General features: G+C 42.0%; 1 long non-coding RNA gene across 1 annotated transcript in view; it reads right to left on the bottom strand.

Moving 5' to 3' along the window:
• The window catches only part of LOC112543581 (uncharacterized), a 115,180-nt gene that overhangs the window by 13,319 nt on the left and 74,155 nt on the right, over nucleotides 1-27,706 (bottom strand). Inside the window, exon 2 of the long non-coding RNA XR_012902674.1 lies at nucleotides 6,789-6,943. This is a non-coding gene — a long non-coding RNA (uncharacterized LOC112543581). The remainder of the gene's footprint in view (nucleotides 1-6,788; nucleotides 6,944-27,706) is intronic.

The raw sequence follows: 27,706 nt of genomic DNA, 5'->3' as shown, positions 1-27,706 counted from the left end.
GAATTTTGTCTCTGCAAGTCACAGTTCTTTCCTACAGCTTCCGCTGTGGAGATACAGAAATATTCTGCCCTTATGCAGTGGTAGAAGCAAGGCTCAGCCTACCCCTTTGTAAGAAGACATATTTGTGCAAAGGGCCCCAATTGTTGTCAACAGAAACTTCAGAGGGCAAGGACATTATTTGTAAAGCTCCACTTAATTGCTTCAATGGCATAAAACATGAGTCAGCGTAAATAACCCCTTCCAAGCAGACTTGGAGTTGCGTGAAAAAAACAATTATTTCAGAAACAGGAGGTGGATCACAGTGTTATAACTGTTCTGCAATAGCCTTATTAGAAAGTCAGAGGGAGTGTGAAGGAGTTATTTACGATACCTTTCCTGGATTCCTAAACTGGTCAGACAATTCATCAGACAGTCACATGAAATGTGCATAGCGAGTTAATACAATCATTCTCTTCTCCCCCCGTAGCATCCCAGTGGGTGACAGAGTACAACAGTGTTGGTTTTGACCTCATTAGGTTATTCTGAAAATAAATATCTTTTGATAGCCCTAAAAGGTGAATAATTAGACACAGTGTAGTGCTGACAAAGGGGATGATGGGAAGAACAATTCGATCCCAGGAGGCCACCAGCAGATGAAGAGCTTTAAGCCTCATCTTAGTTCATATTTTTGTAAATCAGTATAGCAGCTACAATGATTTAAAAAAAAATCAAACTGCATTGGTGTTTTCTGAAACTATTCTTGATCCAGGGAAGAACTGAAACATACCTGACCATGCAATCTAAAGCTAAACTGTGACAAGTCTGTTGTTTTCCCATAACAATAAAGGGCAGTACATTTAGAACAAGCAAAAGAAAATTCCCACTTTTCTCAACATTTGGTTAATATGTGAAGTTCATTGCCATAGATGGTCATTAAGATAATATATTGTGGCTGGATTTTTAAAAGAGCTGGATAATTTTATGACTGTCAGCAGCATCTGTAACTATGCAAACTAAAATTATGATAAGGGTAATCTAACCTCCTATTTTATGACATAAAATGTTCCCTGTTAGGCTGAGGAAGGAAATTCCCTCTTGTTCTCGTAAAACTGGCTAGATACATTATGGGTAATTTTCCCTCTTCCCCAAGGGAAGACACTGGTCAAAATCAGACTATGTGCTTGAACCAACTATGCCTCTATAGTAAAGGGTAAAAATAGAATAGCACTTCCTGTGGTCCCATTGTCTGACAGTTTCAAAACAAAGTACTTGCATTGCCATTGAAAGTGTGAGCACAAAAATGTGCCTATTGTCTAAGAACTGCACTAGGACAGGGGATAATATTCCCTTTCTCCCGCTCTAGCTTTCTTGTCTTTTTAAATTATAACTCCGTTGGGCAGATACCATCTCTTACTATTTAGTTTTGCAGTCCCTAGCATAAATGAGTCTTTTTAATGGGCACAAATCACATCCAGGATTAATTTGTGGGCATACCACCCACTCATATTAATGAGCCCAAACCCACAGTCCTTACCAAACCAAACTGCTATTGACATCAGTGGACATTTCATTTGTTTAGGTCTTCAGACCTAGTCCCAAGGAGAATTACCTGCTGAAGCCCACAGAGCAACCCAGGCAGGCTGACATAACTTAGACTGCTCCCAGGAAAAACTACTTAGGGGGCTTCTGCAGCCCTTAGAGCAGCACAGGAAAAGGAAGGCAAATATGTGGCTTAAAGCCATTACAGCTCCCTTTCTCCCTTGGCTGCAATTTCTGGGCTATGCCTGTTGGAGGCAGAGCACAGAATCTCATCCAACGTGTATTTGACAATGAAGATAGAAGGATAAGAATCAGAGTAGCTCTTTACCTATATTTTACCTATATTATAGACTGAGAATACTCAGTCTTCTCATATTGGCCTCTCGTGGTCCAGTGTTTTTAAAGTTTTGTGAGACACACGTGAGCTTCTTATTTAGAAAATGTATGGTGATGTGCTAATTTATAGCAGAAAAACACAAACATCAAATTCATAACTCATCAGCTTCTGAAGTTTCATGAAGCCAAAACTAAACCCAGTGCTATATGTTCTCAGGGAACCTACAAAGATTTGGTTTTTTGCAAATTATATTGGATATAAAGGGAAGCCTTTAAACCCTCATCACAATGATTTTCTGGCTTGCCTCTTATTATTTAATGTAACTCGCAAAAAACCATATATTTGTAAGTTCCCTGAGAAGACGATATTTTAGACTACTGTGAAGGTAGAACAAGCTTATTAGAATTCATCTGCACTGAATGATTACACCAACTTCACAATTATCAAGATTGGTGGTTGTTTGTTTTCTTCTGCCACTGACATATAGGGTAAAGTAAAACGAAACAGATCATGGCTCAGTCTGATCACTGACAAGATACATTCCTCCTGGGAAGAGGTTCGGTCAGACTTGATGCACAAACATTGTTTGATTTCCTTCATTATACATTTTATTTCACTTTGCAATGTGAATTCTTTTTTCCGCTCCTTTCTTTGGTGAGGTTTGAAAGCAACTTGAAATGGAATAAGATGCAGGCATAGAGTCACAAATATTGAACTTAACCCCACCCCAAAACAAACTCAGAATAGAAAATGAGGCTGTGTTTTATGCACAGATGTCTTGCATTCAGATGATTTCCTTCAACCTACATCTCAAATAGAAATACAGACCGAATAATAATTTAAAATCTTATTTGAGTAACAGAATTACAATAGATCATCCTCTCTGGATAAAAACTGCTTGGACTGGCTAGTATTTCAAACATAAGGATGGGATTCTTATTCTTATTGCAGCTCAATTCTTATTGCAGCTCAATTCCCTAAGGGCATGTCTACCCAGCAGCGTTTTTTCAAAATAACAGAGTGCACGTCTACACAGCAAGCCCGTTATTTCAAAATAATTTCAAAATAATGGGCTTCTTACTCTGACTTCTGTAACCCTAATTTCACAAGGAGTAAGGGAAGTCGAAGGAAGAGTGTTCTTCCTTCAACTTCCTGCTGTGTAGACAGCACCAAAAGCTGAAGTACTTTGACTTCAGCTGCACAATTAATGTAGCTCAAATTGCATATCTTAATTCAACTTTAGCCCATAGTGTAGATGTACCCTTAGGTACTTTTGAGAATCCTACCCTAGAATTCTTAAAGTTAGACACCTACATGCATAGTTAGGCTCCTAAAAAAGAAGTGGCCCAATTTTTAGCAGTGTAAGCACCCACTGCTCCTACTGACATGGCTGAGTTAGAACTATAATATTTGGCCCATAAAGAAGATCCAGCTATTCTCAAACCCCAAGATATTGCTTGCTATCACATTTTCCCATATTGTGGTAGATAATATACAGAGTGTAAACTAATGAAAGTTGGTAATTGCTTGGCTATACCTTTATGAGGGATATCAAACAATTGTAATACTTCCCATGATATTATTAGAGATGTTTTCTTCAAGTCGCCATCATTTTCCACACAATGTCTGGCGAGGTGCTAAACTCTTTGACCCTGAACTTCTGCAAGGTGTTCAATACTTTGACCCTAATCCAGCAAAGTATCCAAGCATGAAATTGACTGCTGCTCAGTACCAGGCAGAATCAAACCCACATGCATATATGTCACCTGGCTTGTGATTAATTTCTTCTCACTGACTTTTCCCTGTTGTTCTACTCCTTCAAGGGAGGATATCTGGTGGGAGTAACCCACCTTCTCTTCACATATTTGTCTCCAATTGCTCAGTCACAATCCAGGTGGAACTTTTCAGTTTCAAGAGTCCTTCTCTCCTCCTTTACAAGGATAACATGTTATTTCATGTATTTATTCTCAAGCTTCCTGGCCTTCTCTCTACAAACGGTGATAAAGCTACAGCTACCTGCAGTCATTGGTACCAGAACTGAGGGGGGAGGTAGGAGGCCAAGCCTCTCACTGCCCCACCTGTTAACAATTGAAACATATGCCCGGTGGGAGGGGGGAAAACCCCCATGATCATACTTCAACAGCCATACTGCTGGGAGAATTCTGTGCCCTGCAGATCTCTTCCCCTGCAGAATACTCAGGAAGGCACTGCAATTACACACACACACACACACACTCATCAGGGGCTTCTGTGGTGCCAGAAGTGAGGGTAGCTGGCTCACTGCCAGAGCTGCAGAGATGGAAGGGGCAGTTTGGCCTTGAGTACACAACTTCTATAAAGGTTCCAGGATCCTTGAAGTCAGCTTTTCCTTCTCTCACACAGCCCCAAGCTCTCTCCTGTGCCTGCTTCCCTCTCTGACCATAGGCTAGTAGTTCATCTTTCTGTACTCTGAATTATTCAGCCCTCTACTGGTTGGAGGCTGACCTGGGTAACCATACACTCCACTGGCTACCTCCTTTCTCTTCAGTTCTTCTTGGACCACGGGGAGGAAGCCAGAATTGATCCCCAGGTTCATTAAGATTCTGTTTGAAGCAAAATCTTGATGTGGTATGATGCAACCCAATTTGCACGGAGTGAAGCAATGCTAATTTGAAGGTGATGTGAATAAACACATGGCAATGCATTTCCTAAGCCTCAGTTCTGTGATCTGTGAGCTTTATTGCAGAAAAGAAATCTCTGCTGTCTACACTGGCCCTTTTGCGCAAAAGTCTTTCGGAAAAAGACTTTTGCCCGAACGGGAGCAGCATAGTATTTCCGGAAAAGCACTGACGATCTTACATGAGATCATCAGTGCTTTTGCGGAAATTCAAGCGGCCAGTGTAGACAGCTGGCAAGTTTTTCCTCAAAAGCAGATGATTTTGTGGAAAAACTTGCCAGTCTAGACACAGCCAAGCTGTATACTCAGGAAGAGAACATAAAAGGTACTGAAAAGGAGCAATGAATATCATTTTATTACCCCTTCTGCATTGCCTGCCTACATAGGTCCAGACTCTCTTTTGTTTTGACATCTGCTGAGTGCAAGACTGGGTGCAGTGAGGAAGACAATGGCAATTCTCCAATTCTTAAATTACCCCTAACCCAGTGCACATTAAAATCCAGTTCACACCAGTTGACTCTGTTCCAATGGGAACCACGTCATATGCCAGTGCAGAATTAGTGGAGCACAAACACTGTGCCATGTACCCTACACCAGAGCAGAAGAGGGTAGTTGGCATAGGAGACAGCTATTTTGACTTTATGTCCACTTAGAGCTTCTCCGTACATATGTAGGGAATTATCAGCTACCTAGTTAGGGCCAGAACCTGACCACTTTGTTCTGTGTAGAAGTGGAAATAGGCCAGAATAGGGAAAATAATCTGGCCTGTAGGGCTAAACCTACAGATCAGATGCTGATGCCACTTGCATAACTGTAAATGTTCTATCACTCCCAAATTATACCAGTGTAAATGAGCTCAGAATATGGTCCACAGGGGCAAATCCTGATGTGATTGAAGGCAATAATAAAAGGTTCATTGACTTCAGTAGGACTAGAACTTAGCCCTTTCCTTCTCCTACTGATATTTGACTACAGATGCAGGATGGGAACATTTAAGTAGCAAACCAATACATAGTTTTATTTTGCCATGACAATCTGTTGGTATCCTGATTAACTATGATAGGTTTTTCATTGAGAAATATTATGTCGTCATTCATATGAAAGTGATGCTATCGTAACCCACTTTTTTGGCACAATGTTGTGGTTTCTTTATTTTTGTCAGTCAGAATGAAGCTGTAGAATTTAAATATTATATGTGAACAAAAAGTAATGCTTATGTTCTGCTGTTAGATGTTCCAGTATTTTTTGTTTATTTAATAATTTTCTGGAATAGCTCACAGACATTGGCTTCCATTACTCAAATATTTCATCTAGATTCAACTTTATAGCTGTGCTGAAATATAACTGGTAATCTGGCCTAAACCAGAAGGCAGCCAATTATATTCACAGGAAAACATTAATCTGAGCTGAAGAATTTACAGCACATGTGTGCAATCTTTCCTTCTTATGCATACCACTCTTGTTCATCCTCTCCACCCCTCCATGTTTCACTAGTCTATCAAGACAGTGCCAACTTCAACAGCATTGTCCAAAGGAAAGGAAAAATTAACACATGGTTTGCTTTTCTTTCATGCATTCTGAACCTGGGCTTTGAAACGAATGAGAATTTGGTTTTTCCTGTTGGAAAAACCATGAAACATACTCTTAATCCTTATTTCTAACATATATAGGTACAGAGCCAGAGGGAGGCATGATTTGAGAGAGAGGTGATTGGATAAAAGTGGGGCAGGGGGGAGTACCACGAGGTTATATGGGAGCAGAGATCAAAAGTTGGGGGCAGGAGCAAAGCAGAGGCAGAGATCTACAGGCAGTGGGCACAGAGGCAGTAAGATCTTCAGCTACTGGAGAACACTGCCTTCCAGAACCTGGAATTGAATCCAAGAGGCTTGAGTCTTTGCATTCCTCTGCTGTCAACAAATAGCCGTGACTCCCACTGGCTTGTCCAGGATAACAGTCTACTATAGCTATCGGCTACTCTGTTATCTCAAGTGATAGAGGTCTGGATTCTGTACTGTATCTAAAATCCAAACCCTGCTAAATACCCAAGATGGAGGTCAAAATGGTTCCACATGATGGAATTTCTGGGAGATTTTCCAGGGTTATATTTAAATTAGGACATTTAAAAAAACGACAACAATCGACTTTAAAATAATGCTAAGGCTTCAAAGCCACGCATGCAAGAGTTAGAAAATGCCAGAATTATAGTTGGCCATGCAATTTTACTTTGGTCCCTTTATGTATATGCAGTAGGATACAGTCAATTATATGGCCACTTACTTTTTTTCCACAAGGACTCCTGCTTCTTTCAGTGCACAGGATGGACTTGCTCTAGGGATGAACCAGGGCTATGTAAATTAAGAGGCTGTTGTCTCTAGGATCACTGCTTCATTTGTTGCAGAAGTTGGAAGGTGTGTTGTGGATGAAGACAGGAGCTGAACAACAAGAAAGGATTCAGGTCAATGCGGTTGAATGTTGTCCTGGAGAACTAGATACTGTTTCTCCCTCTGCCACAAGGCTGTCATGTGTGGTTGCACAATTTACTTTCATCAAACCTGTCACAGGTGGTCACAAACTGTACATTCCTCATTTCTGGTTGCCTTTTCTTTTTGGGGTTACCAGTTCCGAAATGCCTCTTCCCTTTTTCCAGGGAGCGACTGCAGTCCTCCCTTTCTCCTGGGTATGTCTTTCCTTTCTCCAGCAATCTCTTCTCCATTCAATTCCTGGGCTTTAAAGGATACACCCCTCAGTTGAGTCTCCTCAGTCAGCTGCTGAGTGGGTTAATTGGCCCATCTAGCTTGTATTTAACCCTGCATGGTGAGTGTGGGGTAGTCACCCCATCACAGCTTGATATGTAGTGAAAGTTGTATAAGTAATCACAACCTTCATTGTTAAAAAAATGCTATTAGGGGAAGGTGGCTAGGAAAGAGACTGTGAGGGGTTTTCTTGAGCTGGAAAAGAGGAGACATGCTTTCATTGGCTAACCAGGATCCAGGGTTACTGACCTGTCATTATGACAACTCTTGTCTTCAGAGGTATTGTGCAGCTTGGATACCAAGTTAGACTCATTCTGCCCCTTGTTACCTTGGCTGAACTTCTTTACTGGACCAGTAGAGTGCTGTTCCCAGCTTCAAGAATGTCAAGCATGCCCATATGAACATCTGTGTAACATAGTCTTCAGAGAGCAAGGTGTCCTTTCAGTTCAGTCCCTCATCTGAGGGTGGGATTAGCCTTACCCCAGGTTTGCAATGGCTTTGACTTCTTATCAGGGGCATTTTAGGACCTTGTCCAGGAGCCCTCAGGCGAAGTGTGTCTTCCTACCTATTCTAAGCCGGTTTACTCCCTTTTAAGTTTTCTCTCCTATTGGACCATTTTCTGCAGGCCTGGAGGGGAAAGGCTGCCTGGGCCCAGGTTTGTCCTTTAATCCCTTCAGGTTTGCACACCCCATCACAGTCTGAAATGCTGAAATGAAAAGGGGTGCATGGTCAGGCATGGGGCAATTAGTGGCAGTATGAATGAATGTTGGTTATGTTTTATTTACGATTGCAAACTGCATTTATGAATTGATTTTTTGAAGTTCCCCTTGCTGACAAAGTGATTGTGACACATTAATTTCAGTAGTGTATCCTGTTTTTGTAAATGGTTAAATAAAGGTTAAATAAAGGTGTGTTAACGCTAATCTCAGAGTATATTGTTTATATAAGTTTGGGTACTTTTGGGCTAGACCCATTGCGTAGAAAATTAATTGAGGTTTATTCCTGGAGGCTTCCAAGGAATTCTGGGGGAGGAGGAGTGCACAGGGCCCAGCCAAATGGAGGCACTGCCAAAATGTATTTACTTATAAGTAAAATGACTGCAGCAGACAAGTGAATAGAGGATATTCACTATCCTGCTCCACCTCTGGGATTCTCAGGAACTCCTTTACTATCAATACTACCAGGTGCCTGAGCACACAGATGGGTGTTAAAAATAAAGTTCTATGAAGTAGTATGTATGTTCTTTTGTTTTGCTTCTTGTCATTTAATTCATAGTTATGTTGAGATTTCTGCATAACCCAGGAAGGAACAGGGAGGATTACAAGTGCAGAGCTCCACGACAGCAAAATTGCCCTACATTTTCTAGACCTTTAATTGCTCTTTTATCAAATGTGAATGAAATATGACTATTTCATTTCACCTGCCTCAGGTTTAAGTGATGATAATTCATGACCCTTTAAGGTCAGATAGGATTTGTATATGCAAGGAAAGCTGTTTTAGGTCACTTTTAGAAGTTTATAAGGTACAGGAATTGTTATATGTATAATGCTATTGGGTGAAAGGAATGACAGAAGTGGCCCTTTATGGCACATAAGAAACTGTACAAATTATGACCTCATCATAATGCAATCACTGAATGTGGCACATACTAGCATCCTTCTTAGCAGTCTCAGCAGGCAAACTAGAAATTGAATGAGCATAGAGACTGAACTCCCTTCTCACCACTAGAGGAGGCCTATCCAGAAATGGTTCAGGTATAGGCTAAAGCAGTGCTGCTAATGTTGTACCTATTCTAAGGCTAAGAAAAGAACTCCATTCGCAAGATACTATTTTCTCATTCCTACGCACATACACACTTAGGATTCATATTTTAAAATACAATAGTTATTTAAGTATGTATTAAATTACATATGTATGCATCCAGGCAAATTATTAAAAGTAAAGTTCTATGAGGTAGTGTGTATGTTCTTTTGTTTTCTCCTTGTCGTTTAATTCAGAGTTATGTTGAGATTTGAGATGAATCTTAAGTAGTTTTTTGGCATCAAGACGTGCAAAGTTTTAACACAATGCTTTTGCTTATGGATTTTGGCAACACTTATTCCTTGCATGTTACTTGTGGATCTCAGGGAAAAAAATGTGCAGAGCTGCATTTGTTTCTTGGCCTTATGGATGCTATAAAAGCTATTTTAGTGCTTATTCTTTGCCAGCTATTCAGAAAAATGTAATGTTACTTGAATTTTATAAATACATTTCTATAGGACTGTTTTATGTTAGTATAGGTACTTTGGTCTTTACATTGAAAAAGCAATTCAGAAAACTTGTATTTGTGAAAACCAAGGAAGCACATGTGGTATGTTTGCTCAGGTATATTGAAGACTTTCCTTCCACAAGGAATAGCAAAACAAGAGTACAATTTATGGACGTGAAGCAATTCTTATTTAGGCAATAGAAGTTTTGCCATTGATTTCAATGGGAGCAGGATGTAGCATGAACATGAAGGGTTGCACTTAGATAGTAAACTCTTCCTAGACTATAAGGTCTTTGGGCGAGAGCCTGACTTTTCGTTATTTGAATAGACTATACCTAGCACAAGGAGACCCTGATCTCTAATTGGGGGCTGTAGACACACACTACTGCAATAAAAATATAATTACTATATTTATGAATTTGTTAAAAGTAGTATATTATATTTATTAATTTGTTACATCACAAAGCTGAGCACACTAACAATTTGCAGTAAGATGTCAGGTGTAGGAAATATGTCTGCTGCCTAGTATATAAGGGTATGTCTACACTTGCCCTCTAGTTTGAACTAGGGAGGCAAATGAAGCATATTGAAGTTGCTAATGAAGTGCGAGATTTAAATATCCCATGCTTCATTAGCATATTCACAGCTGGTCACCATTTTAAAATGCTGGTAACCTGAATTAACTTGCCGCAGTAGACGTGGTAGTCAATTCAAAACCCTTCCCTCGAATCAACTGTTACTCTTTGTGCAATGAGGAGTAACAGTTAATTCGAGGGAAGGGTTTTGGATTGGACTACTGCTTCTACATACGGTGAGTTAATTTGGGCAATCGGCATTTTAAAATGGTGACCGGCCGTGAATATGCTAATCAAATGTGGGATATTTAAATCCCGTGCTTCATTAGCAACTTCGGTATGCTTCATTTGCCTCCCTAGTCCGAACTAGGGAGCAAGTGTAGACATACCCTAAAACAGAAGCTGATCCATTTTCAACATATGATAGGCAAGTGTTTCTGGGTGACTGGTCCCTGCAAGGAGAAAGGAGGCCAGCTAAACCTCTGTCATAATTAACTGTCTCCCAGCCAGAGACACCAGGGCTAGTGGGTATGGGGGATATTAACATCAAGTCTTGACAGAGGATGTTGTGAAGACCAGGACTTTAACAGGATTCAAAAAAGAGCTAGATAAATTAGTGGAGGTTAAGTCCATTAATGGCTAGAGGTAGAAATGGTGTCCCTAGCCTCTGTTTGTCAGAGGCTGGAAATAGATGACAGGAGAGAGATCACATGATGATTCCCTGTTCTGTTCTCTCCCTCTGGGGCATCTGGCATTGGCTACGGTTGGAAGACAGGATACTGGGTTAGATGGACCTTTGGTCTGACCCTGTATGGCCGTTTTTATGTTCTTATGTCAGGCCAGGCTTGGGAGAGGCTCAGATAAGCCCTCAAGTTGCAGCACGGGTTTTCTGCAAACTTTCTGGATACCGGGGCTAATGGGATGCGGTATTAGCATGGTGAACACCCGGGCCTCATAATAAAAAAGCTTGAGAAAATAAACTCAGGAGCAAGCTGTGATAGGAATGCCATATGGGAAGCCTTGTGAGGTAGGGTCTGTAGAAAGTAGGGAGGTCCCCAAGGGAGTTTTTTTGGGAGTTGAGATATTAGGAAAAGGTCCTCCAGGGAGAAACACTGGAAGGCAATGCTCAGTTAAAATGAGTTAAGAACACTCCAGGGTTTACAAATAGGGGCAAAAAGTCAGGAACTTCTTCTAGTGAATGATACCCTTCAGGGTGAAAGCCTAATATAGCACAGAAAAGGATTGTAAGGTAGCCCAGAGGGTGGGCTGAAGGATAGCACAAAACTGGCAGAACAACACTTTCTTTGTCTTTCAGTTGGACTTTTGCTGGGGAATTGCACTTTTAAGTGTGACCTGGCTGGGGACAGAAATCACACAGAAGACTTCTATAGAGCCAGGTGCACTGACGAAAGGGGATTCTAGAGCAGAAGAATTCCCGAAGTGTTGCATGCTGGCCCAAGGTGTTGCAAGCTTCAAAAGGGTTGGATTTCAAGCTCAATCTGCATGAGCATCTAAAACTTCAGAAGCTTTTTATCCCTCCTAAAACTGGGCTGGAAGTCTCAAGGGAACAGACTGACACTTTGTAGTGCTTTCAGGTCCAGCCATGGCTATTCATACAGCAAGAACAGCTTCTTTTGTGGTATGTTAGCGCTTCTAATTCCAGGGAGGGAGGACATTTTTCTTCTTGAAATGGCCAAAGGTTCAAGGATATTCTTAGTTTTGAACCTATTTACTCATTGTCGCAGATGACAGTAAGCTAGGAGAAGTAGGAGGGTAGAGATAGGGTCCAGAGTGAACTAGACAAGTTGGAGGTTTGGGCCAAAGGAAATCTGATGAGGTTCAATAGGGACAAGCACAGAACCTGATCCTGGGATGGAAGAATCCCAAGCACGGCTACAGGGAACCGACTGGCTAAGCAGCAGTTCAGCAGAAAAGGACCAGGGAATAATAGTGGATGAGAAGCTGGATATGAGTTAACAGTGCACCCTTGTAGCCAAGAAGGATAATGGCATATTAGGGTGCATTAGGAGGAGCACTGCTAGCAGATCTAGAGAAGTTATTATCCCCCTTTATTTGGCAGTGGTGAGGCCATGTCTGGAGTATTATGTCCAGTTCTGGGACCCCCATTACAGAAAGGATGTGGACACATTGGAGAGGGTCCAGCAGAAGGCAACAAAAATGATTAGGAGACTGGAGCGCAGGACTTATGAGGAGAGCTGTCTACACAGCTCCTTCTTGTGCAAAAACTCCTTCTGAGGAAGAGCCGTTTTTCTGGGGAAAAATACCCGGAAAAATAGCTCTTGCGCAAGAGGGGGTTTTTGCACAAGAAGGAGCTGTGTAGATGGCTCCTTTTTGCACAAAAGCCTCTTGTGCAAAAAGCGGCTGCTTATTAATTATGCAAATGAGGCTTGGCAATAGTCCACGCTTAGCCTCATTTGCATTTTTCTTGCACAAAATCAGCACAGTGCAGACATAGCCTGAGGGATTTGGGCTTGTTTAGTCTACAGAAGAGAAGAATGAGAGGGGATTTGATAGCAGCCTTCAACTACCTGAAGCGGGGTTCCAAAGAGGATGGAGAGAGGCTGTTCTCAGTAGTGACAGATGACAAAATGAGGAGCAATGGTCTCAAGTTGCAGAAGGCAGGTCTAGGTTAGATTAGGAAAAACTATTTCATTAGGAAGGTGGTGAAGCACTGGAATGGGTTACCTAGGGAGCTGGTGGAATCTTCATTCCTAGAGGTTTTTAAGTCCCGGCTTGACAAAGCCCTGGCTGGGATGATTCTGGCTAGGTCTACGCTGCAATGTTAAATCAGAAAAAGAAACACAATTTGCAGTACACAAATTGCATATCTTTTTCTGATTTACTTTCAAAAGAGGCTTTTCCAAAATTTGGCATGTCTACACAATGCCAAATTTTGGGGAAAAGTGCTCTTTCAACATGTTCCTGATTCCTCATAGAACAAAGGAATAGTGTCTGCGTTTTCAAAAAAATGTTCGGAAAAGCGAATGGGTTCCTTGGACGCAGAGTTGCTTTTCCGGGATACCTCCTCAATCCCAGAAAAGCAATGCAGTCTAGACATAGCCTTAGTTAGGACTGGTCCTGCTTTGGGCAGGGGGCTGGACTCTATGACCTCCTGAGGTCTCTTTCAGCTCTATGATTCTATGATTGTTAGGTTCAGTGTAATAACTTCTCTTTGGAAGAAAAAGAAAGGCAAATGAACGTCATGAATTTTTGAACTAAGGCTGAGATTTAATGCTCCACATTCAGAAGGTTAGGTGCAGGACTCATAGCCCAGAAGGAGGAGAGCAAAGACAGCTTTAAGTCACCTATGTCTCTGAGGTTCTAGGTTGTTCCATGGACCAGTCTGATCACTGGAGTGCAGCAGCCTCCTAAATTATGCCTCTTAATTGCTCTGTCCCACTCTGTGGCAATTCTCTGCTTCCAGTCCTGCCATTAACACTCTTCGGTAGTGGAAGGGGGTGAGGAGGAGAAAGCATAACGACATTTAATTGCCACGGTCCTGTGTGGTGCCCATGCCGGGAGAATTCTCTCTAGAGTACATGTAGGAGCCACAGCTTGGGATAGAGACTGCTTGATACTGAGGTAAAATTTGGACCCCGGCAAATGAGACCCATTTTGAGAGTGCAGTGATTTCCAGAGGCTCCAAGGTGATATCTGTTCTCTAGGATTTAGTGAATGTAGTTGTCTGCCAATATTGTTCTCTTTAGATTTGCATTAGAACCAATGAAGTCTTCAGCTGGTGTGAACCAACAAAGTTTCATTAAGTCAGCCGAGCAGTGCTTTCTGAAAATCTTTGGCCTGGCTATTTTGAAGTAATGGTTAATAGTTTGCTGAAGGATCAGACATTAATTTCTGCATGGACATCTAATTATGTGACATCACTTTTATTAAGATGTGTCTACAAATAAAGATGAGAATCTGCAGGGAGGCCAGCAGACTTGCCAGGTCTCTGGGCATGGCAGAGTGGAGTGAAGGCTGGCTCTATGCTCCTGGAAGGGACAGGGCCTCAGGCAGAAGAGGCAGGGTAGGGGTCAGTCAGCCCTCAGAGCAACCTGGTGTGCACCACATCACATCCCTCTTCCCCCCACAGCCCTCAGAGCTGGCCAGATGCACCACGCAGCACTCTAGCTGCAATTCAAAAGGACCTGGGGTTCTGACTACTGTTGCTATTGTAGTAGTTTTCCCTTTTGCACTCCCCTGTCAGCAGGCTTGAGAATCTAAATGGACAAAATAGTTACTAAAGGGCTTACTAGTGGAGAAAGACATGACAAAAACCAGCTGAATTCAGATACATTCACATTAGCTATAAGGCAAACTTAAGAGAAGGAGTGATTAAGCATTAGAACAAACTATCCAGGGAAGTAGTATATTCTTCATGTCTTCACATCAAAACTGGGCGCATTTCTAGAATATATGCTTTAGCCAAATCAAGTTGTGGGGCTCAGTGTAGGGGTAACTGGATGATATACTTTGGCCTGTATTAAACAGGAAACCAGACAAGCTGATGTAAAGATGTCTTCTGATCTTAAAATCTATTAATCATACACTACAAAAATGGTAACCAGAAAAGTACCTAGGTAGCTAGAACTGACCCAAACTGTCAACCAGAGCTCAGTCAACACTTGAACTGAAACCATATTTTAGTTTTGAAAATGTTTGTTGTGTCATATTTTCACTTTTATTAACATTCTTCTAAACTTGATGTTTGCAGCTAAAAGTGAACATACCAAATTCTTGTACTTTTACTGATTGCCTGAAGTAGGAGGTACTGGAAATATTATGAGAATGCCCGTTCTTGTGTGACAGCCAGATTTTTTCTAATCATAGAATCACAGAATACTAGAACTAGAAGGAACCTTGAGAGATCAGCAAGTTCAGTCTCCTACCCTCATGGAAAGACCAAGCATCACAACCTCCTTAGGAGATTTATTCCAGTGTTTAACCACCCTGACAGGAAGTTTTTCCTAATGTCCAACCTAAGACTTCCTTGCTACAATTTAAGCCCATTGCAAGGAGAACAATTTTTCTCCCTCTTCCTTGTAACATCCTTTTAGATACTGAAAGTTCAAAGAGACTCAAAATCAGCTGAGCATCCCCCAAAACCTGGAAGTTTCTCTAACTCTCCAAACTGGAGCTATGTGAAACATTCAAAACTTTAATTGAAAACTTTTTGTGAAATACTTCGACAATATTTCATCTTGTTCTACTCCAAACCTTTGGCAAGGGCAGCTATCATGACTTGTCATACAGCTCTGTGTGCCACACATCAAATATACAATGAACCAGCGCGACGTCTACATTAGAACATGAAATCTCTGCTGAATAAAACCAGACAACTTCTGAATACTGTGCAATATCTTAGGAGACTACTATATTCAATTTGTTTTATTTTTGTCTTTTCAGCTCTGTAGACTTGCTGTGAATGAGCTTCCTAACTCTATGGAAAATGCCATGATATTTTATTTAAAACATTTCTATAGATTTTGATGATGGATTATGTCTGATAGAGAATTTTGTCACTGTTATAGATTTCTATATAACTTTAAAAGTCTTTTGGAAGATCACACTATTACATTCCATAGGTCTGAGAGCAAGTTTTGCTTAAAATAACTTATTTATATTTAGGTATAGTCCTATTGGTTTCATTTTTACTCAGTTCTGTTAGATTACTCCAAAGGGTCTGATTTCACATTAAATTAAACCCTAAAAAGGACAGATTGTTGCTTTGGCAAAGGCAAAGCTCCTTCTCACCAGGTACCTGCTAAATAGACAGTAATGTAAGGTGGTCATAAAAATATTCTCTTCAATTTTGGATAGAGAAATTGCTTAGGACCCCGCTAGTAACATCTGTGCACAGTTTTAACCAGTGGGCATAAAGACTTCAGGTCTTTCTAGAATAGGCTAGTTTTGATTCAGAGCCAACTGGAGCAGGGCAGTAAAAGGGGACACTGACCTTTAGCAGAAGGGAGTTGACAAGTGGTGAAGTCAAGAATGTGCTGATGTCCTCAAGCTGAATGAGGGGGCAAAGTGTGGAAAGCCACAGTAACATAAAAATGAAGTCACAGTTGGTTAATTAATTAGGGTGGGATGTCTGTACATAAAGGGGAGGAAAGGAGCAGCAGGCTGGATTTGGCACAGATCTCAAGTAGCAGTTACAAAGGATTCTGGGGCCACAGAAGTGTTGGGTACAGCTCAAACTGGCTGTTGGCCAAAGATACATGTCAGATATTTGTGAAAACAGGCTGCAGCTGCTAAGGACAGGAGGATTTCATTTTATTAGCACTGTACCAGGACTGAGTGAGAGCCTCCATTCACTGCTTTGGTAATTCTCTGATAAGAATCCATCAGCCACAGGTCAGGTTACGGTTACACATACACATACACATACACATGCACACAGGGCCTGATTCTGAAAACACTTAATAGCAGGCATAGTGCTTTCCAGAGTGAAGTGAAATAGTATCAGCTGTGGGGATCTAATTGGTCTGCTCATGGTAACAAGCATGAGACCCAGGAGTAAATACTTGCAGAATTAGGATCTATATTTTGTTTCTGAGCTTTGGCTTAGACACAGCAACCACATAAAAGTGGATGCTCATTAATGTAGAAGAGCTAAATTAATATATGCTAGTAACATAATTACCAGATATAGAGTTTTTTTAAAATTACAGAGCAGTGGCAGTGACTCTATAGTAAAGATTAAAGATAGTGCTGTATTTCATGCATGTTTTTAATTCTTCCACTAGTCTACCCTGCAAAAAACAATCTTTCTGAAATTTTTCATACCCCTTATCTCATCCCACAGTGAAATTCTCCTGGTAGATTTTGTAAAATCAGTGTAAGAGTTGTACAATTAAGGTTTTCTAAAAATGTAGTCTAATTTATTTTTAAAAAAATGATCCTAATACTTTTTTGGATCAATTTGTCTCTGCACTTGCTTGGCTTAGAAACTCTACATTTATTTTATTTTGTTTGCCTCTGAAATATGTGCTTAATATTTTTGGGAAGGTTAGTTGAGGCAGGGGTTAAAAGTTATCAGGAGTTGTTTTCTGTTTAGACTCCTAGACAAAAGTAAGAAAAGAGGGAATAGTTGGCATGCACTGGGTATATCCTTATTTCCAGACATTCATAGTTTAAGGTGTTTAAAAATAGAAATGACATTCTGTTAGAAATTCTAACTCACTTTCAACACATTCTCAACCTGCACTTTCCTACCATAGCTTTTTGTTTACTTATTTGAACAAGATAAACTAAGATGTTGTAAATCACATTTAAAACTTGGCCTTGCTTTGGATGTCAATAATTCTAATTTCACAGAAAACAGAAGGACTACTAAATTATGCTGCCTGTAGTGTGGTTCTGTAGAGAACTTCTTACTCCTAGCACCTCTCTTCACCTCCCTACCCTGACAGGCCTTTTATACAGGTCAGAGTTAAGCAGTGCGGTGTTTCTCAAACTGTGGTTCAGAAACCCAGGGTGGGCCATGATCAACGTTCCCTTTAATATTTTCCATCCACGTGCAGAATACATTTTGTTATGTGCACCAAAGTATGTGCTGATGTTCCCCACCAGTAGAAACATATGTGCCAGCTGTGGGTACTCTGCTAATCAGCTGAGTGACACCTGATCTCTTTTGAAATCTAGGGAGTAATTGTGCACAAAAGGTCACCTCTGCATATGTCAAATTGCTGCATTACAAATTTAGAAGGAAAAAAAATACTTTGGTTGCCATACACTGGTCATCTGCTGTGGTTATTATTTATGATCATTTTTGCAGTATCTGGAAATGTGCCTGGCACTTTAAAGAACATCGGATTTATCCCCACCTCTTTTTCCCCCCTCAGATAGTGGAAACCATATAGCTCCACTGAAGTCAGTGGCGCTATGGCAGCTTAGAGCAGCTGAGGATGTGACCCATGGTCCCCATCCCAAAGAACCCACAATATAATTTTAGATGAAGAGGGTAATAAATATGCAGGGAAATAGTGGGGGGGGAGGGGAAGGTAACCATAATTCCTTAAATCCCAATCCAGCAAAGCATGTAACTATGTGCATGAATAAGCCCATTGACCCCTATTGTTTTCAAACCCATTTAACTGTTATGCTTAAAATTAGGAATGTGATTTGTACTTTGCTGGGCTAGGACCAAAGCAGTTACCTGAGCATTTTACATGCACATCTCAAAAGTGGTTCAACCATACCCATATGGCCACCAATAGCCATTTTATTTCTCTCCTACACCCAGTTTCAAATTCACAATTTATTTCTCAAGGAAAGCACAGGTAAATCTAAAGGCATCAGGAGGAGAGAAAGGAGGAAGCATGTAAGCATTCTTGTCCAGTGTACTAAGAGGAAAAAAAGGGAGGGAGCACTGGCTCTACGTCAGAGTAGAAAATGGAGGGAGAAGGTGTCTTAATGTGCAAGTGTAACAACGTGGAGGACATTTTAAATTCATACCTCCTTGTAGCCTTGAATGGAGTGGGGAGGGGATGTTTTTTGTCTCCATTTTATTTCCACTCCATCACACAGGAGAGTTATCCAAAAGCACTTGGCAGGAGTAAGACAAGCTATTTCCTAACCCTCAAAATAACTCTTGTTTTGAACATTTCCCAAATACTTAAATGTATCTGTCTGTATGTACAATTTGCATGGAAAACAATTTGTAGTTACCATAAATAATTGATGTTGGTTTCTGTAACCCTGCTGTTAATAGCAGTGACAGTGCTTGCCTTCCAACTCATTTTGGAGGACTCTCTATGTTAGAAAAGGAGAGGGCCTACAGTTGAACAATTCTGCAGATACTTTGATTCACTCCTATAAACTATTGGAGTAGATCAAATTAGATAAAAGTAAGTGACTGATACCTATTTCTGTTATGTCTGAGAGCTTTATTTTCAAAATCGAATATTAACCATTTTTTTTACACTCCTTTTAGCATTTGCAAGTACAACAGTAAAGCTATCCGAGAATATCTGCACAGAAATTGGCCAAGGCTTCATTATGTAAGGAAAAGAACAATTTTGATAAAGAAATTCAGAAATGCAAAACTGACAAACAGAATAAACAAATTTATCATATTGCCTTGAATGGGAGTATAAAATGCCTAAGGAGACAACTTCCTTGCAGATGGGAAGTGTTTGATGACTTAAGTAAGTTTACAGTGTAGCATTTAAATGCCCCCAGCTTCTCCTGTCCAGTAAGTTAGACTCAAAGGTTAATTAGAGAAATCTGATTCAGGGTTTAGGTTGCCTTCTTGGTAATCATTCATCTACTCAAAAGTTCTTGGCCTGTGTTTTTACTGAAAGAAATCAGTTACATATATTTGATTGGAACTTATTAAACAAAAATAAAAATGTTATCAAAACTTAGCTATTACTAATATCTAATGAAGAAAGCAATAGAATTATCAAATCACTGTCAAGGATTCAGACAGTGATGTTCTATTGGTACAGTGCTTCTTGTCAGCCTTCTTTAAGTGCAAGGAGCCTGGTCCTATTGGAGTCCAGGGAGGTGGGTAGGCATTAGCCTGCCCACAGCAAGGAGCCTGGTCAAAGGCTAGTATAGTTTTGTTTAATAGCTTGACTTACGTTACTCAAAGTGACCAAGTCATGGAGATTCCAGAAATCAGTCTTTCCTTAGATGTTTTGGTGACTCAAAAGGTGGACTTTCTCAGCCTTACTCTTGATTTTTATAGTTTGCATATGTGGCTTATACTGCCTTTCACTGCCTACCTTCAAGATCTGAGAAAAAATCACATAAGAGGTCTACCATGGAGCCATGCAACTTGGTCTAATCAGGCTCGAATGAGATCATCTTTAGCTAGTATAAATGTTGTGAAAAATCCCATTTAGATCAGCAATTAAAATAAAACCATTGTTAGCTACCACAAAGAGTGTAAATCTGTAATCCCTCAAAAAATATAAAAAAACAGTTTAAGGAAGGTTCAGCACAAAAGTCCTATAAAAATAGTTAATCTTTAGGTTTCTTTTTCAACAGACAGTCATTCAATATTCATCTATCAGCAAAATTAAAAATACATTTGAATAATTTATGATTAACTGCATCATCTGTTTCACAGACAAAACCATGTATAGCACTCTTTCTATTTTTGAACTAGCCTGTGAATTAAACAGATTATTTTCTGGAATCTTTAACTTTTGTTATAGAAAAGTTACTTTAAAACCTCTTAGAATGGAATCTGTTTAAAGGCATAACACTTCAGAATGTCCACAAGGCCTGTATTTATTCACTCATAATGCCTGTTGTTAGTTGTCTCATATAAAATAGTTATGATGCGGCAGCATGATACAAACTGCTGACTTCTGTGGGTCACATTTTCATTTTCAAGAGTAGTGTCATTTTGTTTTCTAACCCAGGCTACTGTGTGTGCTTATTAACTAATCAGACATAGTTCCTTAAAGAACTTGTCTTCTTTAAAATAATATTAGCTGGTTTACTTCATAGCTGCCAAAACAAAGCATGTATTTCAGAATATGTCGTGTGCTCCTTTTACTTAATCTTTATCATGATGATTTAGGGCCAGTTTTTTCAGAGTTCTCTGTTCTTTTTTTCATAGGCAGTTTATGCATGCTAAACAAAGGAACCCACAAATCAGGTACAGTAGTTAGTATTCATTAACAGTACCTGCCATTGATTTATGAACTTAAAATTACTTACTCTCCTTGAGTGACTTTACAGGCTATCTTGTAGTCTAGACCTTATTAACCAGATAACTCAATGGTGGGCCCAATGTAAACACTAATATAGCTGGAGTAATGGACAGTTTTTGATCTCTAAAGTATAATATTTTGTAATTTTTTTTGTAAGAATAAAGCAACATAGAAATAAAATCTGACAGTAAGAAAACTATGAACATAGCTGAAGTATTTTGGATGACATCAATAAAACCACTTTGCATCCAGTTCTGCACTCCATTTTCAGAATAAATTCACATTGTGGACAATGCAAATTTAACCAGAGTTAGGATTGCAGGATCTGCTATTGTGATATCTATATCTCTCAACTTGAAGATTTACGCAGCAATTCTTGGATCCTCAACTCAATTAATTTTTGTTTTTCTTCATTTAAATCATTGCTCTGGGGTGGAGCTGGGGATGAGGTGTTCAGGATGCAGGCTGCCTTGGGGAGAGAGGACAATGCCAACCTTCTGTCACTGTGTCAGCTTGGGGTCAGGTGAGAAGTGCCTCTCCATGGCTGCTGCAGCTCCAGCGGGCACAGCTGGGAGAAGAGTGCATGTTCCCTGGGTGGGGCAGGTCCAGATTCATCTGCCCCCTGCATTCCCCAGCCATATTGAGGAATGGAGCAAACTGTGCACTGTTTGCTCACTTCCTGAGAAAAGGGAACGGCCAGTAATGTTCCCATACAAGCAGAGAGACGTGTGCTGCAACCCCCATACCTTCCCTAAAGGATGCGGGGGGAAGGTATGGGGCACAGGGCTGGGTAAGTCCTGGCTAGAGAGAGACATCCCCAATTAGCCCCTTTTATCTGCCTGATGATTCTTTTCTGTATGGTTTTATGTGTCCCTGTACAAATTGCACAACCAAAACATGACCTAGCTTTAAGCTATGATAAGAGGAAGCTGCATCCCAAATTTGGTGATCCTAGCTCTTACCATTTAGGAATTCTTGAACAAATAGATTAACTTGCTCACTCACTCACAAACCAAACGCTCTCAAATAGATAGTCTTATAAATGATAAATAACTACAATTTTATTCTTTCTGGACCAAATTAAGTCCTGGCATAAGCTTCACTGAAGATGCATCACAGTAGACTCTGTCTTTCACATAGACTCCTGTCTAGCTTTATTGGAAAGAATATGAGTAATCCCATTGACTTAATTGGGACTCATATGCTTAAAGTTAGTCACATGCTTAAGTGCTTTGTTGAATTAGAGCTAAAAAGAGAGATTTGATCTTTTTTATTCATTGTTAATTATAAATATCAACCTGTAATAGCATTTGAAACTATCAGCCTGAGAAATGTAATTTTTTATTTTCATTTCTGAAAGATACTAGCACGCAAGCGCAGCTAGATGTCTCACTAGAACAAACTCTGAGGCTCTTTTCCTTTGCCTTAAGTGTGCCAACAAAGATCATGCTGAGAAGTTCATTTACTAGCTAGAGCCTTTCCTTTTTATTGCTTCAAATTTAAGAACATTTCGCAGTGAACTCCAAAAAAAATAACACAGAGATAGCTCTGACTGTGATGTTAACATGTTGCAAATTAAGTAGCACTCTCTCATTTACAAGTAGGTTATTTTGAAAAAGCATATTGGAAGGCTTTAATTAAAAGTCACTGAATATTGGGGCACATTGAAATGATCTGTGTGCTTACTGCTGAATGTACTGTACAACTTCTAACATAATGAGGTGAAACTATTTCTAAATGGGGAGTAGTTATTGCTTTATGCTAAGGTCATTCAATCATTGTTATTCTCAGAAGGCCTGATCAAAAACCCATTTGAGTCAATGAGGATTTTTTGATGACTTCATTGGGACCTGGACCAGGCTAATAGGCATTATCTATTATGTGCTATTTCTTTAGAAGTTAGCTTCCTTAATCATAATGCTCATAAATAAATAAATCTGTATTACCTATTCTTAAAAGGTTCTCATCCTGAGTGGCTCCAGAACCACTATTTATGGATCCTGTTAGAGTGGAAAGCGAGCAAAAATTTATCTCCCATATAATTCACAGGGAATCCAAAGACATTCACGGGGATATGCTATGTGTCTGTGGGCTCAGGAAAGCTAGCAAAATGGGGGGAAATCTGACACATCAGAATAACAGAAATTAAAATTATCCCAGAGGGAAGAGTGGCAACCATATAGGAAAGTGTGTGTTGTTGGGTTTTTTGTTTGTTTGTTTGTTTGTTTTTGTTGTCAAGGCAAATAGTCAAAAGAATTCAGATATTTTCACAGGACACAAAAAAGTCTCAAAGTTCTTGATAGTGAATGCATCTGCACTGAGACACGGGCCTGCATACAGGATCTCAGATACCACTCTGGCGTAATGCTTTGTAATAGCACAACAATTTATAAGAAAATAAAATTGCGTGCCTAATAGTAGACCCCAAAATCCATATTTGTAATAGGTAATTAAATTGTCTTATTATTTAGAAGTGCTGAACCCTTCTATGTTTCCCATGAGGGGCAGTTATTTGAAATCAATAGGAGCTGCAAGTGTATCAGTGCCTTTGAAAATCCAGTTTCTGAGGAGTAGCTGTGTTAGTATGTATCAGCAACAAAAAGGAGGAATCCTCTGGAACCTTAAACACAAACAAATTTATTTGGACATAAGCTTTTGTGATATGGAACCCATTTTATCAGAGGTGTGAAAATCAAGTTATCTATTTAGGTGCCTAAATATGGATTTAGAGAGACCTTGAGCAGAATGATCTGTGATAGAACTATCTGTCAAATTGAAAAAGTAAGGTTTTCCAGATAGTGATCAGGCCTTCCCTTTTGTAAGGCTCTGATTGTACTTGAGAAGAGACAGAAGCAGATCTTGAATACAGTGGGAATGAGAATGTTAAAGTAGATATTTGGGGTTCAGAGGATGACTATATTTGAAACCAACAAATTAAGGGACGTGTGAAGGTGGTACCAATTGTAGAAAAGTTTAGGAAATTCAGGCTTAGATGGTTTGGAGCATATGTAAAGAAGGTTAGAGTAGTATATAGGAAACAGGAGGGCTAAGAGAAGGCTCGGAAGACCCAAAAGTAGATGGATGGATGTCATGTGGACAATATTTGATTAGCTGAGGAGCTTTGGGGGAACCGCTTCAAGACATACTGGAATGAAGAGGAAGGACTCAAAGAGCTTCTCTCAGATAAATGGGACTAAGGCTAGATGAAGATGAAATATGGATTGAGAGGAACTCTTCAGGAGCACATTTTGAGATTTCTTTGGACTTAGTTTATAACTCCCATGGTGTAGGTCCTGTCTTAAGTATTCTATTCTCAGAGCTCACAACACAGCCTATCTGAAAGGTGTTATTTCCAGGATAATAAAGACCACAGATAACCAATGAAGTGTGCATTCTTCAGTCAACATATGTATACAGTTTCTGATCTTGTTTACAGCATCATAAATCAGCACTAAATTAGGTAAAGGAGATGCACTTGTATGAATGAAATCATTGGGTATGCTGTGTGTCTGGACTGAAATTCACTCCTGTGCAGAGGGTCAAAATATAAGTGTTAAATCCCACTGAACATAAGGAAACATAAGGAAACCAAGGCTGGAAGTAAAGTAATGTTAACTTGGGAGGTACAGCTCCTCAGCAGATACAGGGTGGCTGTGTCTACACTGGCTACTTATTCCAGAAAATCAGCCGCTTTTCCGGAATAACTTGCCAGCTATCTACACTGGCCCCTTGAATTTCCAGAAAAGCACTGATGATCTACTGTAAAATCATCAGTGCTTTTCCGGAAAAACTATGCTGCTCCCGTTCGGGCAAAAGTCCTTTTCCGGAAAACTGTTCCGGAAAAGGGCCAGTGTAGACAGCACAGATTTCTTTTCTGCAAAAAAGCCCCGATCGCGAAAATGACAATCAGGGCTTTTTTGCGGAAAAGGGTGTCTACATTGGCACAGATGCTTTTCCGGAAAAAGTGCTTTTCCGGAAAAGCATCCTGCCAATGTAGACGCACTTTTTCCAGAAATACTTATAACGGAAAACTGTTCCGTTTTAAGCATTTCTGGAAAATCAGGCCAGTGTAGATGTAGCCGGTATGTCCCCAGTAGAGGAATAGTGTAAAAGGACACAGGGAGCATTGTCACAGGGCTCTGTCACAGGTCTTCCTGCCCATGTCCCACAGCCTCCTTCTCTGCTTCGGCTTTCCTCCCATCCCACCGGATCGTGCGGTTCCGTCGCTCCCTGTTCGTCCTGACAATCCCCCGAGCACGAAGATCCCAGACCCCAGCCCAGGCCCTAAGGCACCCTCCACAACCATTCCCCACCAACGCCCCCGGACCCACAGTGTTGCGAGACAGGAGAGTCAGCCGGACCCCCACCCCTGAGCTTTCCTTTCCCTTCCTCCCTTCCCTCCCCTTCCAGCTCCCTCGTCCCAGGTTTCCCCCTCCCCTCTCCCACCCTCCTTCCTCCCTCCCCCCACCCCAGTTATGTTAAATAAAAAGACGTTTTTGTTTGAAAAACAGGTGTCTTTATTTTACAGTAGGTAGGGAGGGGAAAGCGGAAGAGGGGTAGGGTGGAAGAAGGCCCCAGTGGGGCATGCAAGGGAGAGGTCAGTCCTCCTCCTCCACCAGGAAGCTCTCCTGCAGGGCTTCCCAGATCCGGACGGCCCCCCGCTGGGCTTCCCGGATGGCGGCGGTGCGGGGCTGACTGTAGTGGCCAGCCATGCGGTCAGCCTCAGCCATCCAGGCTGGCAGGAAAGCCTCCCCCTTTCTCTCACATAAATTGTGGAGCACACAACATGCTGCCACCATGGGAGGGATGTTGTGCTCGGCCAGGTCCAGACGGGTGAGGAGGCATCGAAAGCGGGCTTTCAGTCGCCCGAAGGCCCCCTCCACCACGATGCGGGCCCTGGTGAGCCTGGCATTGAAGGCCTGGCGGGAGGGATTGAGGTGCCCCGTGTAGGGCTTCATCAGCCATGGCTGCAGTGGGTAGGCAGCATTCCCCACCAGGCACACGGGCATGTCCACGTCCCCGACCCTGATGTGGCGGTCGGGGAAGAAGGTCCCGTCCTGCAGCTGCTGGCACACGGAGGAGTTGCGGTACACCCGGGCGTCGTGTGCTTTGCCGGACCAGCCCACATTAATATCCATGAACTGTCCCCGGTGGTCACACACGGCCTGCAGGATCATGGAGAAGTACCCCTTGCAGTTCACGTAACCGTACACCTGGTGTTCTGGGGCACGGATGGGGATGTGCGTCCCGTCGATGGCCCCCCCGCAGTTGGGGAAGCCGAGGGCGCCAAATCCCCGGATGATGGCGTCTGGGTCGGCGAGGCGGACCACCGAGCAGCACCCGGTTGATGGCTTTGACCACCTGTGGAGAGACACAGCAAAGCGCCAATTAGTGGGGCGCCCGGGTGGCTGGGAGCATTTGTACCCTGGCAGTGCCCCATGCCCCACTCCCGGAAGCAACCCCCCTGGCGGCGTATAGTATGGCTGGGACAGACCGACCCCTCTGGTGCAGGGCACTTTCACCTCCTCCCGCCCCCCCTTTGTCCCTGGGCCGGCCCATCCCCTCCTTGCAGCCCCCCTCACCACCCGGCGCAGTGGCCGACGAGTGCCATACCTGCATGAGCACCACTCTGATGGTGGATCTCCCCACGCCAAACTGGTTCCCGACGGATCGGTAGCTGTCCGGCGTGGAGAGCTTCCAGAGGGCGATGGCCACCCGCTTCTGGAGGGGGATGGCGGGCCTCATGGGAGTGTCCCTTCTGTGCAGAGCAGGGGCGAGCCACTCGCAGAGCTCCAGGAAGGTGTCCCTCCTCATCCTGAAGTTCTGGGTCCACTGTCGGTCTTCCCAGCGCTCCAGGACGAAGCGGTCCCATCAGTCGCTGCTGGTGTCCAGACGCCAGATGCGGCAGGGCACGCCGGTGCCGGGGCACCGCCGCGGCTCCTCCACAGCCCCCAAGGCGGCCAGGCTAAGAGGCAGGGGGCTGACGTGCACCAGGTGGTGCCAGGCAGCCTCGAGCCATTGCTGGCAGGCTTGCAGCAGCAAGTCCAGAAAGTGCACCAGAAGGTGCAGGGCGAGCTCTGGCTCCATGTTGCCACCTGCGGCGGTGGCCCCAAAGGGAAACACCGACACAGACGGGCACAGAGACCAACGCTTTGCTGTCCCTCGGCGAGGTTGGCAAGCAAGCAGGAATAGCTGAGAACCGGCTGTCCAGAGGGGTCCCTTTAAGCACGAGCCTCAGATAGCCTGAGACAGCAGCCACACAACACAACTACTGACCTGATGCCCTGCCAGAGCTGGTTTCAGCTGCCCTTAAATGCGCCCCTGCGTCCAATCAGTGTGGACGCGCTAGTTCGAATTAGCAAAATGCTAATTCGAACTAGTTTTTAGGTCTAGCTGCGTTAGTTCGAATTAGCTTAGTTCGTATTAACTAATTCAAACTAAGTTAGTTCGAATTAGCGCTGTAGTGTAGACATACCCCAAGGGGCCTGGGTTTGGGACTAGAGGAATGGGAGGGTCTGGGTCCCCCTGTCTTTCTTGCTTCCCATCTTCTTTCTCCATAGCAACAGAACCTCTGTAGGAACAATTGGAGCATGCAGGAAGGACTCAGTCCACAGCTGGGGCCACCTCTGGGATGACTAGTCTGGCAGAAACTGTAAGCCTGTGACCTGGCCATGAGATGAGCTGGTTATTGGACCATCCTGCTGCAGTGCTATATGAGTTTCAGGCAGGCGCCCTGGACAGGTATAATTTTCACTCATTATTTCTTACAGCTTCTGATGGAAACACAACTGGAAAAATAAATGAATGTTATTGTTACTTTTGTACTGTGGCTCTACTTCTGAAACAGAGCAGAAATGCCAGGAATGAAAACGCTTTTTATTGCCTCCTTTAAGTGGCCCAGATTTAAACATCGAATGAAAAAAAACCA

Source organism: Pelodiscus sinensis, chromosome 3, assembly GCF_049634645.1.
Source record: "Pelodiscus sinensis isolate JC-2024 chromosome 3, ASM4963464v1, whole genome shotgun sequence".
Classification (NCBI taxonomy): Eukaryota; Metazoa; Chordata; order Testudines; family Trionychidae; genus Pelodiscus; species Pelodiscus sinensis.
Note: the sequence above shows the minus strand (reverse complement) of the source record. Positions and strands in the feature narration are given on the sequence as shown.